The sequence below is a fragment of the Myxine glutinosa genome, chromosome 7, assembly GCF_964187855.1.
Source record: "Myxine glutinosa chromosome 7, kmMyxGlut1.1, whole genome shotgun sequence".
Classification (NCBI taxonomy): Eukaryota; Metazoa; Chordata; class Myxini; order Myxiniformes; family Myxinidae; genus Myxine; species Myxine glutinosa.
This window is the reverse complement of record NC_136267.1, coordinates 75,402,385-75,424,399: the sequence shown is the minus strand read 5'-3', so window position 1 is coordinate 75,424,399 and position 22,015 is coordinate 75,402,385. Positions and strand designations below refer to the sequence as shown.

At 50.9% G+C, this 22,015-nt stretch overlaps 1 long non-coding RNA gene across 1 annotated transcript in view; it reads left to right on the top strand.

The window, feature by feature from the left end:
* The window catches only part of LOC137430566 (uncharacterized), a 61,310-nt gene extending 39,632 nt beyond the window's left edge, over positions 1-21,678 (top strand). The window contains exon 3 of the long non-coding RNA XR_013623960.1: positions 21,619-21,678. This is a non-coding gene — a long non-coding RNA (uncharacterized LOC137430566). The remainder of the gene's footprint in view (positions 1-21,618) is intronic.
* Positions 21,679-22,015: the final 337 nt, after the last annotated feature.

The window sequence follows — 22,015 nt, the reverse complement described above, 5'->3', positions numbered from 1 at the left end:
GCCGGCACGTCTCACCAAGAAGTGGTCGCCATGACGACCCTTTCTATCGGGCTGCCCGCTCCGCCTAGTGGAGCACGGACGCGGCCGTTCAAAGCGAGGCCCGGCACGCACCGAGGGCCCGATTCGGCTATAAGTCGTTCTAAACTCTACCCCGTCTAACGTCGATGCTTCACCTGGACGCTTACACCCCGCAGCCCGTTCCTTGCTCACACATCCAGCCGTGCCCATGCTCCTCGTACCTTTCCTTACACACCCAGGTACACCCATTCCACTCACAGCCTTGGTCACACACCTGACCACCGAACACTTTGGCACACATTCGTTGCTCGCACACCTCACCAATACACCGCTTCGCGCCCCCTCCTCGGTCACCTCCTCTGTGACAATCACAGGTGTGCCCTCATTCGCACACCCAACCACGTGCCTCACCACCAACTCCAGCGTGCATTCCCACTCACGCTCTACCATTCCAGGTGTGCTTCCTTTCTCACCTGTCACAACCAACTCACGCTCCGTGTCACTCTTACTCCTCTCACCACCACTCTTGACAACGCACTCGCCCTTACTCCCGACAGCGCACTCTTTCCCCATGCACCTGTCCGTTACACACCTCTCTCGTGCACACTCTTGCGCACACTCTCCCGTCACACCCTCTGTAACACTCACCACAGGTGGACACTCTTCCTTACTTCTGACAGCGCACTCTTTCCTCATGCACCCGTCCGTCACACACCTTTCTCGCGCACACCTTTCTTGCGCACACTCTCCCATCACACCCTCTGTAACACTTACCACACCGCGCTTCCATGTGCTCCCTCGCACACACGCTACGACCGACTCACTCTCGCCAGCACCCTCACTCCTTGGCACGCTCTTTTTCCTCACACACCCCAGAGTCGGACTTTCTCGCACACCTCCTCTTTCGCACACCAGACCTGTCGCACACTTCACCAACGGCCTCTCACGAACACCCGGGTCCATCTCGACCCCCAAGCTTCTTAAATCCCCTGGCGCATCATACGCACGACCATATTGGTCACCACTTACACCGGGTCCTCTTCCTCTTCGCTTCTCCTCCATCACCTGCGAATCCCTCATCCGGTTAATGAGCACATCATCACGATCCAAACACAGACTTTGGACCAATTCTTTTATCTCCTCTTTTATCTCTTTCTTATCCCCTCTCCGTCGCTTCTTAATTTCGCTCATCCCTTCTTCCACTTCTTCTAATTTGTGCTTCACCTCTTTTATTCCCCGGTACGTCTCCTCAAGCTCATCCTCTAAGGCTACCTTGACCGTTTCCAGGTGCGTCCTCACCTGCCGGTCCTTCGTCTCCATTACCTCTATCACCTCGTCCAACCTCGTTGTCAGTCCCTCACGTACCATCTGACATTCCCTCTTTGTCGCTATCAAGTCGTTTTTTATGTCGTTTTGTGTCGCTTTTAAACCTCCTAATACCGCAGTGTTCCTTTGAACCTGCTCCACTAACTCCGTTTGTCCCACCGTCAGCTGCTCCACCTCCTGCGTCAGGTCCTCTATGCCCCCTTGCAATTTTACAGTCCCCTTTCTCACCTCCTTCTCCATGTGCTCCTTACAGTGCCTCACCTCCTCACGCACTCCTCCGACCTCCTCACTCACTCCTCTCCTGATCTCCTCTCCCATCACTTGCATCTCCTGCCCAGATGCCACCCTCATCTGCTCCATTTCCTCCCTGTGAGCATCCAGTTTGGCTTCTACTCCCATTCTGACCCCCTCTATCTGCTGCCCCATTTGGTTAACTTCCCTTTCCGCTTGGTCCCTCATGTCCCTCAATTTGCCTTCCATACTGTTTTCTAACCCCTCTAACCCATTTTTCACTCCCTCTATCTGATTCTCCTGGGCAGCCATTCTATTTTCTACCCCCTCTAACCCCTTTTGCATCCCTTCCATTTGATTCTCTTGAGCGGCCATTCTGTTTTCTACCCCCATTAACCCATTTTTCACTTCTTTTATCCCGTTGTCTAACCCCTCACCGGTACCCCTCGCTTCGTCCCTCATTACCCCCATTTGGCCCTCCAATCGCTCACTATCAGCCCTCAATCCCACAATTTGGTTTCCCAATTGCTGACTATTAGCCCTCATCTCGTCCTTCATTTCTTCACCCGACTTAACCATAAAAGCCTTTATTTGTTCCATAAATAGGCCCCAATCCATCGGCGGCGCTACCACGGTCGCGGGCGCGGTGACCAGCGAGGCGCCATTTTGTGCGTCTGCTACCCTCGCTGCTTCGCTCTCCTCGCGTCCCTCAATTTGGTCCTGGACCGACCCTGCCTCACTCTCCCCTACCGGACCCCAGCTGTCATGGTCTGCCATAGCGCGACTTTCAAAATTCGGGTTTTTATTTTCGTATAACAAAATCAAATTTCGCCGTTATAATTTCGCGCGGGAAACGCGCTCCGAATCGATTCTAATTGTTACAAATTTGGGCCTAATAAATTTAGTCCCGGGTTCGAATTCCACTCCTCGACACCAATTGTTACAGACGTGGCTTAGATGTTATTTACCGAGCGGTTTGGTATGACCACGTCTGCACAAGTTACCCGATTATACCCGAACGTTGACTAATCGCGCTACGCTAGGTCAATGAAGGAAAAGACACACGGCTGGGATTAAAATGACACACCAGGGATACGGTTCTCAAGACCTCCGGAGGAGATTATATTCGTTCGGAAGGTCAGATTACAGGGACGAGAGGTACAGCATAGAAAGACAAGCACTTAGACACAATCTTATATTAACCCCAACAGACGACAGATAAACGGGACAAAAGGCTGACTCACACGGGGATTGATGGCCAGGAAAGGCAGAATCGATGGCTCAAGGTGCACTCTTGGCTCAAGGACAGGGTACTGTACGGTCCAGTAGATGCAGGAGGTTTCACAGCGCTCGAGGTGGCGTCTTGTCGTCTCAAGCTGGGGGCGCATCTCACCTCACATCCGGTGAGTCGCTTCGTATATCCGGCGGGGAGTGACACGCCCTCGGCTCGTTAGCTCCGCCCCAGATGGAATCGGCACGTCGCTTCTCATTGGGTGCGTGCGGGGGGGTTACCGGCTCCGCCCTTGACGAGGAGCTGACAAGGAGCCCCTTCGTGGTAACCCCGTGGAGCGCATGGTCCGGAGCGCATTGTCAATGGCGGCTAACCGAGCCGGTGTGATGACGCACACTCCCCCCGCGCAGCGTCGTTGTTGTTGTCGTTGTTGTAGTTGTAGTTGTTGTTGTTGTTGTTGTTGTTTGGGGAAGAAGATGGAAGGAGGTATGGGAAAGGTCCTAAACTCACTACTGGTGCCATATAATCACATTCTGGTGCAACGAAGAGTCATAATTAATGGAAACGAGTCCTTAACTGACATAGACTAAGAATAACTAGCAAGATGTCCGAAAGTTGTCTACGTGTGATGCGGTGGACCTGGGCACGACATTTAATGGGGGAAAAAGGGGAAGGTCGGCTCTACTGATTGTTGTTTACAGACAATGGGACTAGGGAATGGGGGATTGGGGATAGTTGGGGAGTATTGGGGAAATAGGGGAATATTTACAAGCGGATATGGAGGCCAAATTCCATATTCGCAACAATATATATATATATATATATATATTTATTTATATATACTGTATATATATATATATTTATATATTTTTTTTTTTTATATATATACACCGTATTTTCTGGTGTATCAACCGCGGTTTTTTACCAACGGGAAAACCCTAAAAAAGGGGGTGCGGTTGATACACAGTAACAGAAAAATTTGTGCATTGAAAAACTGTCATATCAACGGGACGTAATCTTTATATTACTTTGGGGTTGCGGGGATACAATGATGAATGATCGTCAATTACGTTACTAAGGTAGGTTCAACGCCGATTACTGCTGCCAGTCAAAATACAAGAAAGTTTGAAGTTTGTAATATTTGATTTTTCTATGCATGTTTGTGAAAATGTGTCCTTTCACTAGTCCTCTTTGAATGACAGGTCACATAGTGAATAGAGTGTGCTAAATAAAGACAGGATTAAGTCGCAAAACAAAAGCGTCAACATGGTAAACATGATGTTTTGCATGGGACATTATGACGTACCGTACCTATTGTCTAACCAACGTGGTAAGGCCACATAAAAATAAAAAGTTGTTGAGCGTCCTTTTTTCTCAAAAGTTCGGGTAGGGAGGGAGGTTTTTATTTTTATTTTTTATATTTTTTTCCTACTTTCCATTGAGGTTTGTTGACATGGAAAAATATGAAATAAAGACTCCTTTCTCCTCAAAATAATTTTATTTCTTCATTCATCGGGTTCCATCCTGTGATCCGTGGCCGTGTCTGCAGCCAACACAAATTTGAGAAATGAGCCAAGAGTCTTTGTCACATCAGAAAGAACAATTAAAAGGCAAGATATATAAAAAGGCATTGGCAAGAAAGAATAATTATAATGTTTTTTTTGTTCTCTTTCAACTCATTTCATGTATTTTCACTCTTTCTCTGTCTTCAGTTTCTCTTTCCTTCATCATATTTCGCTTTCCATTTTATTTATTTATTCTCTTCTCTTTTTTTAAATTTTCCTGATTTATTTATTTTTTTCCCTCGAAAATCTGATTTATTTATTTATTTATTTTGAAGTCGAAAATCGGGGGTGCGGTTGATACACCGGAAAATACGGTGTGTATATATATATATATATATATATATATATATATATTGTTGCGGTTTTAGAACCCCTCACCTGTAAATACTTGCAAATAATTCTTGTAAATAATTCTCTTCATTTAATAAGGTCGCACCCCTAGTTGGTCCACAAGCAACACATAGGACACCATAGGAACTTTCAGTTATTTCCCTAGTCTGTGTTTAGTTAAGGCTCTGTTCCCAATAGTTGAATCTGCGTTGCATTAATTAAATAAGATAGGCCCCATTCGCCTCTTTGCCAGCCACTCTCTCTCCAAGCTACGCCACTATGCGCGCCTATAGTCGGGGCTTGTCCCCTCCAATTCTATTACGCGCCGTCGCTTGCCAGCAGCGTTCACTGCCTCGCTCCAAACGCCATTGAACACACGGTCGGCTCGAGGAAAGATCGGGCAGACCCACGAGAAGAGTTGTGGCCTCGTCCACGAGCCATCGAGGGTGGGGCCGGTGAGCCCTCGCAAACCTATCAGGGCTGAGGTGGGATGGCCTGGTAAGGGCGTGGCTGGAGCTTCCAGAGGGTTCGCTGGGCTTGCCCATATAAGCACGCACGAAAAGCCCTCTGAAGGACTGCGCGAGGGGAGGCCGTTGTATAAGGACTGCGCGAGGGGAGGCCATTGTGAAAAGACTGCCGAGAGGACTGCGCGGGGAGAGCTCGACTGGTACGGAATGCGCGGAGCGCACCTGGTGATTAATGATCTCGTTTGGAAGGCGTGTATGAACATTGAGAGAGAGAGAGGCAGCAGGCGCACATATTACATACGCAGCATCCCAGTCCCCCGCTATATCTGAAAGGTCCGGTCGTGCACAAACGCCACGCGAAGCTGCAGGCCGTTCTTTGCCGCGGTACGAGTCAACACCCGGAGCCGGACTCGAGTGAACCTGGAGCCGGACCTCGACGCCTACCATCTGCCTGGACCCTTCTCCTCCTACCACTACCCTCCCGTGTAAGTCTGTCTATTTTGTCCTGGGGTTAAGTAAGACTATAGATAAGCTTGCCCTGTGTCCTTTTGCTCTTCTTCTTGTACATTCTTCCCCTTTCGTTTCCTCTTTCCTGGGTTATTGTACATAATTAATAAATCTTATTTGTTCTTCCCTTCACTCTGATTTCCTCTCATTCGATCGTTGGCGTATTTTCTCAATTGAGTACCTGTGGCATGATTTGGCCAACCGCTCCGGATCGGGTTTAGTTCCTTTGTTAATGGCTTGGGCTTCGGATTGCTAACCGCTCGGCAATTTCCATTTTGTCCGCAGTCCGGGCGGGAATTATCTCCCTGCTTTGCGGTCGGATTGGCACGCAGGTATTTGGGACTCCATTGACCAATCACCCTGGCCAATCTCGACCGGAAAGGAGCGTTATAATTTCCAGGATCGGGGGACAGCCAGCTTAAAAGACAGGGGGATTGCAGCGGGGCAAGATCGCAAGAGTACACGTTAAAACAAAGCAATGCAAGGTGAGGTGCGCAGGAGAGTGAGCCGAGAAAGCTCGTCCCTTATCCGTACGTCACCCCCATGTCACCTACTCTACCCTTGCCCCTACCCCGTATTTACACAATCTACCCATTTACAGATTCGTCGCTACCCGTCTTGTCTGTCCCCAATCCCTCTAAACCAAATTCGTCCCCAATCCCTCCTAAGGAGGAAGAGATGGAACAACGACCAATGTCTCCCCCACGTCATGATGCGTCTCACCATTCCAAATATTTGCACAAAAAAACATGGTGTGGAGTCTTATCACCTTGGTGAGTGGATGCGGATGGTGCGAAGAGATTTTCTCCTATCTATCTTCTAAATTGTACTTGAGCACCAGTTCACTGGTAATTCCCTGTTTGTCGTTAAAGGCGGCAAAAAGGGTTGGCGTCAGGAAGGGCATCCGGCTGTAAAACATTGCTTCAAAAAGGGGACCAAAATACAACAACAACCACGGTTCCCGAAAAAGGCCAACCCCCGCTTGCGGGGAAAAATGGCCTCTAAAGGTGGTTTTTTTTTAATCTTCTAAATGACTTTAACTCTCTTTCCACTACCTGGGGTCTTTTCCTGCAAAACCATTGGCCATCTTACACTATAAACCACCGTTTAGTGTAAGAGAGCACCGAGAGCCTGCGTCGGCTAAACGTCGGCCTAACCGATGCCCCGGTCAACGTCGATGCTCGATTCTCACACCACGTGTTCCCTTTCTTATTCACAAAACCCGGCGCTCCAATGCCTCTCATGCATCCTATCCATTCACTCTATCACCGCACTCTCTCTCAGTGCACTCTCTCTCCGTGCACACTCTTCTCTCGCACACTCTGTTACACACCACTCTCACGCACCTTCTTGCGCACGCATCCTACTCGCACACTCCATTGCACACCACTCCTCTGTTACGCACTCCGTAACACTCACCACGGGTGTGCATTCCAGCATCCACCCACTCACGCGCTCCGGTGTGCTCCCACGCACACGCTCCACAACCATCCCAGGTGTGCATTCTCGCACCCGCTCCTCATCCATCTCACTCTCTGTATCACTCATCGTTCCACTTCCACACTTACACTCCGATGTGCATTCACTCTCGCACTCGGTATCAGTATCACACTCTTGCTCTGGCGCACTCTTCTTCCTCACACGCGCGCCATTTCCACTCACACAGTGCACCAGGGACCTCCCACAAACGCCCGCGGTACGCTGGGATCCGAAGCGCGCGAAAATAATTTTCACGCCAAACACTCCCCTGCAAAATCTTTTTGCACCATATACAACCCGGCTCACCTTTGGGATCCTCCTCTCCACACGCACCTGCAAATCTTCATAAGGATTAGCAAGTACGGCATCAGGATGCGAATTCAGACTTTGAATACATTCCATTCCTTCCTCCTGCGATAATGCCTCTATGCTTGCCGTCTCTCCAATCCCAACCTCGACTATTTCTTTTTCTTTAATGTATTTTTCCCCGTTAAGCCCGACGACCACTGGCGCTAATAAAAGCAAATTCTACTTCGGCGGTCGCCGGCTTCCCCATACCCCGGGTCGCGATTTCTACCCCGGTCCACCCGGCCGTGCCTTGCTCCACTTCGCTTTTCCCGTGCTCCTCAAGCCGCGCTACCTCGTCGTGCACAAATGCGACATCGCTCAACCTGCGGGTAACCTCCCTCTCAACTTCCCTCGTCTCATACCGGGCTTGCCCCCTCGCTAGCCCCTCGTTTACTTCCCGGGCTTGGCCATTTATGTCCTCCAATTGGTCCCCTACTTTATGCTCTAATCCCCCAAATTTGCTGTCTAACCCCTCAATTTGACCTCCCAATTCATTCCTCAACCCCCCAATTTGGCTTCCCAATTGCTCCCCCATTCTGTCTTCCAAATTACTCAACCCATCCTTCATTTGGTTAGTTTGTGCATCCATTTTTTTTTCTTGGATGTCCATCCTCCCATTTATTTTATTCATGTCATTCTTTTGGGCATCAATTATTTCCTTTTTTGATTGGTTCCCCATCTCTCTCATTTCTGCCATGAATTGCGCCATGAAGGATTGCATATCCATCACTCTTACTTGCGCAGGGGGCGCGGCCCTCGTCGCCATGTGCAAGGCGCCGCCATTTTGTATGCCTGCAACCCCCTCTACCGCACCTTCTTCAACCACCTCTTCCATTGCTCCCACTTCTTCCCTGGGGTCCTGGGTTGACTCTAACCCTTTCTCTACCCCTTCATTTTCCCCCACCAGCATCCGATCGCCTTGATTATCCATGGCACGACTCAATTTGGATCTTTTAATAAAAATTTCGGCCGTTCAAAATTGACTTTTTTTTTCAGATGTATTAAAATTTGGTTCGGGTCCAATCCCACTCCCAGACACCAATTGTTGCGGCCAATAGCACAATTGGTGTCCAAAATTCTGTCTAAAATTCTGTCTAACAAATTTAGTCCCAGGTTCCAGATCCCACTCCTGACACCAATTGTTGCGGATTTGGGGGTCGGCGCTCCGCTTACCAAGGGGGGTGGAGTGGGGGGGGGGTTAATCCCCTTGTCTTTTAAGCTGGCCGTCCCCAGATCCTGGGAACTATAACGCTCCTCTGCGGTCGAGACTGGCCAGGGTGATTGGTCAATGGAGGTCCCAAATACCTGAGTGCCAGTCTTTCCGCAAAGCAGGGAGATAATTCCTGCTCGGACCACGGACAAGATGGAATTTGCCGAGCGGTTAGCAATCCGCGGCCCGAGCCGTTAACAATAAAACTGAACCCGATCCTGAGCGGTTTCCAAATCGTGCCACAGGTACTCAATTGAAAGAAGGGATGGATGCGATCGGATGGAGAGGAAACCAGAGTAAAGAAAGAACAAGTGAATTTATTAATCATGTACAACCAAACCCGAAGAGGAAACGAAAGGGAAGAATGTACAGGGAGAAGAAGAAGAAGCAGGACACAGGGCAGGCTCACCAAAACAGTCTTAACTTATCACGACCAGGACAAACAGACTCACACCGAATGGTAGTGGTAGGCGGAGAAGGTCGAAGCAGATGGTTCCCGGCTCCGGGTCCGCGGCGAAGAATGGCAGGCAGCTAGCACGTATCGTTGGCGCGTGACCGGACCTTACATAAGTCGGGGGGGGGGGGGTGGGGGCCTTCGCAAGTCCGTATGCGCAGTTCCTATGAATTCATATGAATTAGGAGTTCCCCAGCGCGGCTCGTTCCAACGCAGCTCTGTCCGTGCCCTCTGTTGGTGCGGCTCTCCCACTCAATCTGCTCGTGAACTTCTTACTCAGCTTCTCTCCCTCCTCTCCTCTTGGTGTTCTCTCAACAGCAACGGTCCCCTGCGCAGTCGTTTTAGCAGTCCTCGTGCTTGCGCTTATAATAACGCGCTTAGAAATCAATGCGCGCTTCATCGAGCCACGCCTATCAGTGAGCTCACCTCAGCCCTGATTGGGTAGCGAGGGCTCACCGGCTCCGCCTTTGATGGAACGTTGACAGGGCCACGCCTCATTCTTGGCGCTCCGCCCCCTTCTTCTCCAGCTTGACCGCATGCGTAATGGCGGCCGGGGCGAGCGCTTAAGGCAGCGATGACGGCTCAATGCAGCGAACGCTGCTGGCAAGCGAAGGCGCATTATAGAATTGGGAGGGTCAAGCCCAGACTGTAGGTGGGCATGTTAGGGCAGCTTGGAGAGAGGGAGAGGTTCGAATGTAATGAATGGGGCCTACCTTATTTGATTAATGCAATGCAGATTCAACTATTGGGAACACAGCCTTATCTGAAACACATACTAAGGAAAAAACTGAAGTCCTATGGTGTCCTACGTGTGGCATATGGACGAACTATGGGTGCGACCTTTGACCTTATTAAATGATGGGATATTTACAAGAGTTATTATTTTCAAGTATTTACAAGTGAGGGGTTCTCAAAACCGCAACACTGCACCCTCCTTTCCTCCAGGCCCGGGCCGAAACAACTTTAACTTTGTGTGGCACTTAGGTGTGGTTACCCTCTACTTTAACCTCACCCTGAGTGTGACAGTTTTAACACTAAATATGTCCCGCCTGCTGCGTTGCATTCTACCTAACAGACTCATTCCCACAGACTAACCGAATTGCGGAATGGACTTGAAACTAAACATTTAACCGGTGGGGAGCATGTTATTTACAAAGACACTACTATTTTGATTATTTCCAACTACACCCAGGACCTGTCTTTGGTGGGAACAAAAGCAGAAACTTTTGAAAAGAGGAAGATCATTGCCATGCACTGCACTGATACACCATACCACATGCACCAATAAAACAAAATGCATGAAAAGCACCACAAAGCACCAAAAAGCACCATAACAAAAGAAAATGCACCAAACACATTTTAACACAATAATAATGGTGTCCTGTGATGTCTTCTCTGATCCTCTGCTGGGCTGGCTGCTGGGCCGCTGGTTCTGGCTGCCTTCTTACTTGCCGTCTATTTAATAATTAAAAAGGGCACACACCGCGTCCGCTTTTTATTTACGGCCTCCTGGGCTCGGGGCAGGGTACAGTACGGTCCGGTCCGGTCCAAAGATGCGGGGAGGTATCGTCGCGCTGGGGGTGGCGGTGGCTTCTCTCTCCAAGCTGAGGCGCATCTCACGTCACATCCGGCGCGGGGCCGCGTATATCCGGCGGGGAGTGACACGCCCTCGGCTCGTTAGCTCCGCCCCAGATGGAATCGGCACGTTGCTTCTCATTGGGTGCGTGGGGGGGTTACTGGCTCCGCCCCTGACGAGGAGCTGACAGCCAGCCCCTTCGGGGTAACGCCGTGGAGCGCATGGTCATGGCGGGTAACCGAGCCGGTGTGAGGACGCACACTCCCCGCCCCTCTGTTGTTGTAGTCGTAGTTGTAGTTGTAATTGTTGTTGTAGTTGTTGTTGTAGTTGTTGTTATTGTTGTTGTTTGGGGAAGAAGATGGGAGGAGGTATGGGAAAGGTCCTAAACTCACTACTGATGCCATATAATCACATTCTGGTGCAACGAAGAGTCATAATTAATGGAAACGAGGCCTTAACTGACATAGATTAAGAATAACTAGGAAGATGTCCGAAAGTTGTCTACGTGTGGTGCGGTGGACCTGGGCACGACATTTAATGGGGGAATAAGGGGAAGGTCGGCTCTACTGATTGTTATTTACATGCAATGGGACTAGGGAATGGGGGATTGGGGAAAGTTGGGGAGTATTGGAGAAAATAGGGGAATATTTACAAGCGGATATGGAGGCCAAATTCCATATTCGCAACATTGCACCCTTCTCTACCCTCGGGGCGTCCCGACCCGATAAATTTTTACCTACTTTAGTGTGGCACGCAATGTAGTTCCCTCTACTATTAACTCTACCCTGAGTGCGACAGTTTTACAGATATTCACAAATGAGTAAATATGTCCCCCTGCGACGTTGCACCCTTCTCCTCACAGAAACACACCCACAGGATAACCGAATCCGGAAAGAATTCTCAAACTAAACATACAGCCGGTAGGGAGCATTATTTACAAGACTACGCTGCTATTTACACTACGATCCAGGACCTGTTTTTGGAGGGACACATGCAGATGTTATGCATAGAGAGAGAGCGCGCTTGCCAACATCGATACACCAACCCACGAGTACTCTGTGGCCGACGGCCTTTAATAACGTGCAGAGCACCCTTCCCGAGCATCAACAGCACCACCCCACCACCAATCGGTGCAGTCACCATTGTTCATTGGAATAAAAATAAATTCGACAACCCCTAACCCTGCAGGTGTCTCTTGCTCTTCTTGTGGTGCACTTGGTGGTGTTAACTATTAGTGGTTCACCTGTATGGCATAGGTGCCACGTTGATCCATAGGTCCATCCCCGGGTGGTGCTTGGCCGCAAACGAACTGCGGTCCATTGTGGGTGGCCACAAACATTGCGGTCCACATGGTGTATCGATCCCGGCAGCAAACAGCGAAAGTGCAGGCCCACAACTGCGCAGCCAGCACCTCTCTCTCCTCTCTCTCTACCCCAAAGCCAGATCCTCGGAGGTGGGAGACAAAAGAAGAAACAAGTGAGTAAGGTGGTAAGGGCGCAAAAGTGCACGCAATGTAAGGTGATGCACACTGGGGGCACATGGGAACCAGGTGAGACAGGTACGTTCCTATCGTACGCCCCCCCCCCCCCCACCAGGTAACCTACATGGCCCCTCCCTTACCCCTTACTGTATCCACACAACACAACACTACCCATAAACATCTACTTTACAAATCAACAAACATCCCTACTGTCTTCCCCGTTCCTCCCATATACCAAATTCGTCTTCTCTCCCTCCTAACCAATCAAATTTGCCATTTTCAACTCTCATCAAAATTTGCCATTACCAATTCATCATCAGTCCCTCCTAGGGAGGGAGAGATGGAATCACCCCAATGTCTCATCCACGTCGTGATGCGTCTCACAAATCCAACAGCAATTCTCATTTCTGCAACACAAACAAAGAAAACACAGGTGTGGAGTCATCATCATCACCACAGGTAAGTGGCTGCGTATGGTGCGACAGGTTCATCAATCCTAACTATCTCCTAAATGACTTTAACAACTTTACACTACCCGGGGTCTTTCTCCGGCCAAACCATTGGCCCTCTTACACTATGGGTTCTAAAAACCAATTCCCATTGGCCAAACTGTGGTGCTTTTCAATTTGGGGTCTCACTCCCCCGATTCATCTCCCGGTGCCCTCGCACAATTTCTGGGCTGTGGCGTGTACCTCTCCCAGTGGGTCTACCCACCTGCACACCTCCACCACTGCAGTTGCCTCCGAGCTTACCTGCTCCTTGCCCTAACCTAACTACCTGGGGAAGGCCCTCTGGCACTCTCCCCACTCGGTGCCCTCTCTGGCACTGGGCTACCCGGGTCCGTCCTCCGGATCCTCGGGCCCCATCCACAACTCTACCGGCTCCCAGAGCCCACCTGCGGCCTCACCTGGCCGACATCCTCACAGTGGTGGAGTGCCCAACCAACTACACGCACTAACAGGCTACACGCCCAGCCATTTCCACAACACTAATGCACCCATTCACAACACCATTCTGCAACCGCACCACAAGTGCCAATATCCAACCACAATTTACCTGTACCCTCTACCTAACACTTACACTACCCGCCCCGGGTACTCGTGAAAGGGGTCCACTCTTCCCCCATCCACACCTTCGCACCATGCACACCACTCCGTACCACTCACTCCAACTCTCTCCACACACCTGTACCTGCACACCTGTGCTCTCACACCTGGTGCCACCTGCACCCTTCTCTCCCCAAGCGCATTCGCGCTGATCCACACACTCACTACTCATACACTGCTCCACACACCTGTCCAGTTGCACACCTGTGCAATCACACCTGTTCAATTCTCACAAACACGGCATCATCTCAGCTAACTACTCCCTTCTGAAACTTGCGCTTCCCAGTCGTCCCTTTAAACTATTGCGCTCCCACGTCATTATCATCCACACTAATCTACCTGCGTCCCCACTACAGGTATCAGTCACTAACTAAACTTAACGTCACCTAATGTCAATCTTCGCTAGATCCCTACACACATATAACCTAACCCACCCGGGCTAGTTTTCACTGCCATACACCCCATAAGCTATTGCTCCTTTGCCCCACCTGTGAGGGATGGTGGATTTGCCATCCCACCACATCGGGGGTCTCTCACTACCAATTTTGCACATCAAATTTCAACAAATTAAAAATTTGCCAATCACTGCCCATCATCTGCCAATCACTACTGCCAATCCCTTGCCAATCATCAAATTTTGTTTTTCTCTAATTTTGGGTCCAAAACACTAACCTCATCACCCAGTCTACTCACTACTGCCTCTCGGTGCGCCAATTCCTGTCCAAAGCCTGGCTTCGTAAAGCCAAGCAATGGATGCTGGTTGTTTTGTGCCAGCGGCTGGATGCGTCCGGCACTCGGTGCAGGGACGGGGGCTTACCCGTGCCGAGATCCCACGCACCACCTCGGCGTGGAGCCATCCAATGCCCCGATCTCGACCTGCCGGCACGTCTCACCAAAAAGTGGTCGCCATGACGACCCTTTCTATCGGGCTGCCAGCTCCGCCTAGTGGAGCCTGGACGCGGCCGTTCAAAGCGAGGCCCGGCACGCACCGAGGGCCCGATTCGGCTATAAGTCGTTCTAAACTCTACCCCGTCTAACGTCGATGCTTCACCTGGACGCTTACACCCCGCAGCCCGTTCCTTGCTCACACATCCAGCCGTGCCCATGCTCCTCGTACCTTTCCTTACACACCCAGGTACACTCATTCCACTCACAGCCTTGGTCACACACCTGACCACCGAACACTTTGGCACACATTCGTCGCTCGCACACCTCACCAATACACCTCTTCGCGCCCCCTCCTCGGTCACCTCCTCTGTGACAATCACAGGTGTGCTCTCATTCGCACACCCAACCACGTGCCTCACCACCAACTCCAGCGTGCATTCCCACTCACGCTCTACCATTCCAGGTGTACATCCTCGCTCACCTGTCACAACCAGCTCACTCTCCTTGTCACTCTCACTACTCTCACCTCCACTCGTGACAACGCACTCACCCTTACTCTTGACAGCACACTCTTTCCCCATGCACCTGTCCGTCACACACCTTTCTCGCGCACACTCTCCCGTTACACCCTCTGTAACACTCACCACAGGTGGACACTCTTCCTTACTTCTGACAGCGCACTCTTTCCTCATGCACCTGTCCGTCACACACCTTTCTCGCGCACACTCTCCCGTTACACCCTCTGTAACACTCACCACAGGTGGACACTCTTCCTTACTTCTGACAGCGCACTCTTTCCTCATGCACCTGTCCGTCACACACCTTTCTCGCGCACACTCTTGCGCACACTCTCCCGTCACACCCTCTGTAACACTCACCACCCCGCGCTTCCACGTGCTCCCTCGCACACGCGCTACGACCGACTCACTCTCGCCAGCACACTCACTCCTTGGCACGCACTTTTTCCTCACACACCCCAGAGTCGGACTTTCTCGCTCACCTCCTTTTTCGCACACCGGACCTGTCGCACACTTCACCAACGGCCTCTCACGAACACCCGGGTCCATCTCGACCCCCAAGCTCCTTAAATCCCCTGGCGCATCATACGCACGACCATATTGGTCACCACTTACACCGGGTCCTCTTCCTCTTCGCTTCTCCTCCATCACCTGCGAATCCCTCATCCGGTTAATGAGCACATCACGATCCAAACACAGACTTTGGACCAATTCTTTTATCTCCTCTTTTATCTCCTTGTTATCCCCTCTCCGTCGCTTCTTAATTTCGCTCACCCCTTCTTCCACTTCTTCTAATTTATGCCTCACCTCTTTTATTCCCCGGTACGTCTCCTCAAGCTCGTCCTCCAAGGCTACCTTGACCGTTTCCATGTGCGTCCTCACCTGCCGGTCCTTCGTCTCCATTACCTCTACCACCTCGTCCAACCTCGTTGTCAGTCCCTCACGTACCATCTGACATTCCCTCTTTGTCGCTATCAAGTCATCTTTTAGTTCTTTCTGTGTCGCCTTTAAACCTCCTAATACCGCAGTGTTCCTTTGAACCTGCTCCACTAACTCCGTCTGTCCCACCGTCAGCTGCTCCACCTCCTGCGTCAGGTCCTCTATGCCCCCTTGTAACTTTACAGTCCCCTTTCTCACCTCCTTTTCCATGTGCTCCTTACAGTGCCTCACCTCCTCGCGCACTCCTCCGACCTCCTCACTCACTCCTCTTCTGATCTCCTCTCCCATCACTTGCATCTCCTGCCCAGATGCCACCCTCATCTGCTCCATTTCCTCCCTGTGAGCATCCAGTTTGGTTTCTACCCCCATTCTGACCCCCTCTATCTGCTGCTCCATTTGTTTAACTTCCCTTTCCGCTTGGTCCCTCATGTCCCTCAATTTGCCTTCCATACTGTTTTCTAACCCCTCTAACCCATTTTTCACTCCCTCTATCTGATTCTCCTGGGCAGCCATTCTATTTTCTACCCCCGTTAACCCATGTTTCACCTCTTTTATCCCGTTGTCTAACCCCTCAAAATTATTGTCTAACTTCCCAATTTTCTTGTCTAACTCCTCAAAATTATTGTCTAACTTCTCACCGGTACCCCTCGCTTCGTCCCTCATTACCCCCAATTGCTCACTCCGAGCCCTCGCTTCGTCCCTCATTACCCCCATTTGGTTTTCCAATCGCTCACCCTGAGCATCCATCCGGTTTCCCAACCGCTCATTATCAGCCCTCGTTTCCTCCCTCATTTTCTCGCTATTCTGGGCCATAAGGGCCTTCATTTGTATGAAAAAAAGGCCCCAATCCATCGGGGGCGCTGCCACGGTCGCTGGCGCGGTGATCAGCGAGGCGCCATTTTGCGCGCCTGCTTCTTCGTGCGTGACGGCGCTATTTTGCGAACCTGCCGCCCTCACTGCTTCGCTCTCCTCCTGTCCCTCATTTTGGTCCTGGATCGAGGTGGTCCACCTGCTGGGCATAGGTGCCACCTTAACCGTGGTCTAAGCAAGAGGCTGCTGGCAGCAATGGTCGGTCCCAGCAGAGACGCCAGGCTACGTAGTGTGGTCCAAAGTGGTGCCAGGCCACAGAACGTGTGGTCCAAAGTGGTGCCAGGCCACAGAACGTGTGGTCCAAAGTGGTGCCAGGCCACAGAACGTGTGGTCCAAAGTGGTGCCAGGCCACAGAACGTGTGGTCCATATGTGGTGCCAGTGTGGTCCATATGGTGCATCAGTGCAGGCCGGAGGCAGCGAAGGTGCGGGCACACAACTGCAGCCACCTGCGCACTCCCCTCAGGCCCAACAAAACAAGTCCATGAGTGGGGGGAGGAGGACAAGCAAATCAGCGGGGCAAGGGCACAAGGGTACACATTAATACCAGGCAATCCAAGGTGAGGTGCGCAGGAGAGCGAGCCGAGAAAGCTCGTCCCTAACGTACGTCCTCCCCTGTCACCGACTCCAACCTTGCCCCTCCCCCGTATTTACACAATTTACACATTTATCAAAGCCGTCGCTATGTCCCATCCCCCATATCTCCCCTAATGCCAAATTCATCATCAATCCCTCCTAAGGAGGAAGAGATGGAATCCCAACAATGTCACCCCCACGTCATGATGCGTCTTTCAACCAACCAAACATTTGCTCAAAAATCTGGTGTGGAGTTTTATCACCTCGGTGAGTGGACGTAGATGGTGCGAAGAGACTTTCTCCTATCTATACTCTAAATGACATTAACACTTTAACTCTACCCAGGGTCTTTCCCTGCAAAACCATTGGCCACTTTACTCTATGCGGTTCTAAAAAACCAATTCCCATTGAACATACTGTGGCGCTCACCAAATTTGGGGTCTCACTCCCCCGATTCTTTCCCCCTGTGCCCTCGCGCAATTTCGGGGCTGGGTCATGTGGCTCACCAGCAGGCCCGCTCACCTGCACACCTCCGCCACTGTACGTCGCCACCTGAGCTTACCTGCTCCTCACCCTTACCTACCTGGGGAAGGCCCTCTGGCTCCCTTACCCCACTACCGCCCTCTCTGGCGTCGGGCTACCCGGGTCCTCCTCTGGATCCTCGGGCCCCATTGAACTTTAACTCTGACCTCTAGCCTGGCTCCCAGAGCCTACCTGCGGCCTCACCTGGCCGACAGACTAACAGTGGTGGAGTGCCCAACCAACCATTCTCACTAACAGGCCACACGCCCAGCCATTTCACTCCACTAATGCACCCATCCAAGCAGTACTCTGCTACTTTCAGCACCACAGATGTCAATATCCAACCACAATTTACCTACTCCCTCTACCTACTTTTAAACTACCCTCCCCGGGTACTCTTGTGAAGGGGTCCATCCTTACCCCATCCACTCCTTCGCACCATACACTCCACTCCACATATTCCACACTACTCACTCCACACCATCCATTCCATACTCCATTTACTCCAGACCATCTATTCCATACCACCATTTTCTTGCACACCTTTTGTGCTCACACACCTCAACCCCAAAAATTCTCATGCACACAGCCTCATCTGGCTAACTATTGCCCTTCGAAGATTAGTGCTTCCCAGTCATCCCATTAAACTATGCACATCCCATGTCATTAACATCCATCTAACCTTTTCTTCGTCCCCACTACTTGTACAATGTCACTACTTAACTCTTGGTCACCTATTGTCATCTTGAGGTCCCTAATGATTATCCAAGCCCTCCCTGGCTAGGTTTTCACCGCCATACCCCATAAACTAAAGCTCATGTGCCCAAAATGAATGGTACAACTACCATTCCTATCACTACGACTACCAAACGTCCATTAAACTTGAGCCTCTCGGGGTGGAATACATTTTTCGCAGCTCGGCTTCGAAAAGCCGGCTATCTGTGCGGATGGTGGGTCTACTGCAGGTTGGGTCCGTCCAGCATTTTCGATTCTGGGCAGGAGGTTTTGTCGGGCCAAGGCTCCAAGCACCATCCCTACGCAGGGCCTCGCGCTCCCAAGCGCGATCGCCCAGCCTTGCCCGGCCGGAGCACCGCCACCACAAGGGGGCGCCACTCCGACCCCTTCTTCCCCTCGAACCGGGCTGATCGCTTTGCCTAACAAAGCGCGGTACCGACCGTACAGGGCGGAGCCCAGCCCGAATCGTGCACGGCGCTATGCAGGAGCGACGCGGCACCGATCCCGGCCGGTCCCTGCAGCACACAAAGAACACCGCGCACCGAGAGCTCGCGTCGGCTATACGTCGGCCTGAACGCTGTCCCGGTTAACGTCGATGCTCTACTTGCATGCTCGCACCACGCGTTCCATTTTCTACTCACACAACCAGGCGTCTCCATGCACTCCATGCATTCCTCGCACTCTTTTGCCGCACTCTCTCTCCGTGCATACTCTTTTGTTCGAAACCTCTCTCGTGCACCTTCTTGCGCACACCTACCCATGCGTGTGCAATCCCTCGTCGCGCACCCAATCACGCGCTCCGGTGTGCTCCACGCACACGCTCCTCAACCAACCCAGGTGTGCATTCCCGCACACTCGCCACAACCAACTCGCTCTCCGTGTCACTCTAACTCTCACACCTACACTCCATCGTGCATTTTCCCTCACTCTCGACAACACACTCGCGCTCCGGCGCCATTCGCACACACGCGCCATTTCTACTCACACAGCGCACCACGGACCTCCCACAAACGCCTGGGTTACGCTGGAATCCCAAGTGCGCGAAAATTCTTTTTGAGCCAAACATCTTCCCGCAAAATCTTTTCGTGCCATATACAGCCCGACTAACTTTGGCGCTTCTTCTTCCTCGTTCCACCACCTGCAAACTTTCATTGGGGTTAAGCACGGCATCATGATGTGAGCACAGACTTTGCACATATGCCATTTCTTTCTCTCGCGAGTGCTTTTCTAAGTCCGTCGCTTCCGCCCCAATTTCCACTATTGGTTCGATTTGAATTTCTTTTTCCATTTGAATTAATCCTTTTTCTTTTTCCGCCACTGCATATGAATTTGCCCTGTCCAATTCGGCAGCCGTCGGGTTTTTCACACCCTGAGTCGCGATTTCTATCGTTTGTTGTTGTTTTTTGGTCCCCTTTTTGAAGCAATGTTTTACGGCCGGATGCCCTTCCTGACGCCAACCCTTTTTGCCGCCTTTAACGACAAACAGGGAATTACCAGTGAACTGGGACTCAATTAGCCGACCTCGGAAGGATGACAGGCTGAGTCAACCCCCCTGGCATTAATTCGGCGATCGACCAGGATTCAAACCCAGGATCCTAGGATCCTAAGCCGGCACCCTAGCCGCTAGCCCAACACCAGGGCTTTGGATAAGACGACTACAATTTGGATGTTAAATAAAAATTTCGGCCGCTCGAATTTTGGACCAAAATTATTTTTCCAGATAAGAAAATTTGGTTCGGGTCCAATCCCACTCCCAGACACCAATTGCTGTGGATTCAGGGGTCGGCACTCCCCTTATCAAGGGGGGGGTTAATCCCCTTGTCTTTACTGACCTGGCACGACCCAAGACCTATTACGTCCCTTCCGGACAGCGCAAAATAAGGGTTTCGGGACCAAATTCTCACTCGTACCTAAGTACTTGTGCTGCCCTGGAAGCGAGGAAACAAGCCTAGCACGAACCACGTGTGGTTGGAATACGCCGAGCGGTTTGCGTACACGTGATCTGCGCTGTTATAGAAAGTGGAACCCGATTGGAGCGATCTTATTCGTGCCACGCTTTGTCAATGGAGAAATCACGGGAACGATCGAATTCAGAAGAAAGGGAAGAACAAATAGATTTAATGATTATTGCACGTATTTACAGCTCAGGACGAAGAGACACACGGAAATCCTTATATAGTCTTATTCTTAATACTCAAAGACAACGGGCCCATCTGACACACTCACACGGGGATTGCAGATGGGCAGGATGATGTTCTGGCCAAACGCGCCGGCTTGGTCGTCCAGGAACGGCCCCGTCCGGCTCTCCTTGGTCACAGCACATCCCGCGATAATGGCAAGTAGGCGAAGACAAGGCCACGTAGCGTGTCTCTCGAGCACAGGCGGTATATCGGGGCGAACGGCAGGGAGGATTTTTATGGCAAAGGGCGGTTGCGCAGCTTCGTTCACTCGCTTGTCTGGAATGCGCAAGTTATAAACGCCCTGGCTGCGCCCACGTATCTTTAGCGATCGTAAAGTTCATACTGTGCGAGTGATGCAGATCCTCTTCAAGCGCGTCCTCTCTCTCCTCTGTCAGTCCTCGGCAAGTCCTTCACAACGCGCTTATCCCCTGCAAGTCCTGTTGAGGGCTTTGCGCATCGGGTTATATAGCCCCGCCCCGCGAGCCCGATCGAATGTTCCAACCATGCCCTGTGACGCAGTGCTGCAGCCACACGCTGTGAGCCCTGATTGGCGGCTCATGCTTACCGTCATCGCCTCGCTGCTCTGCCTCGACTCCACCCCGACCTCAACGCCGGCCCCACCCCTTCAGGCCTACCTCGTGTTAACTCGACTAGTGAGCGAGCAAAGGGCAGCAAAATGGATTGCGCCTACCGAGGTAGGAAGGTTTTCCGGAGTAGGACCTATTCTCCTGTCTTTACACAATGCAGGATTAACACTGGAAGGGGCCTACTCTCACACTTACCAAGACATAACTATACTACAAATGAGGCTACATGTTGCTTGTGTGACTATCCATGGGGGGCAACCTTTAACCTTTATTAAGCTCACTTTACACATCTCAAAACCGTAGCGTAGTTGTTTGTGGATGCAAGTTGCTGCTGTTGTGGATTCTATCTCCTGTGTGCGTGTGCGCACATTTTATATTTTACTTACCAGCTGTGACATCGTCAAAACTCACTCTGCATATGTGAAAATACTTTTGTCTGATCTAACATCTGTCTTCCTGCCCATGCTCTGCATACAGAACATAAAAGCATATTCGGTCACCATCTTGGAAAAGCTCGGAATTGTTCTTCCGATTCAGGTATGATACATTTAATACTGAAGATATGTGCTTGTGTGCATACTGCGTATGTGCTTGTATGTGTGTTTCAGAAGGTGGAACATAGCCCTCCCAGGTCATAAAGTTTCCTCCTTTGTGTGTGCTTGTGCAGTCGTGGCCAAAAATATTGGCCCCTTTGCACTTTTTTCAAATAACTCACAATTTTCTCCAAAAAATAAGTTGAAATTGACAAAAGTATTTGGTCTCCACAATTATTTATTTCACTGTTAATATTCCAGAACCTTTGTTTTTGATTCAGAACTTAATATATCCTATTAAATCAGAAAATAAGAAGAAATAGCATTGAAAAAATTCTCCC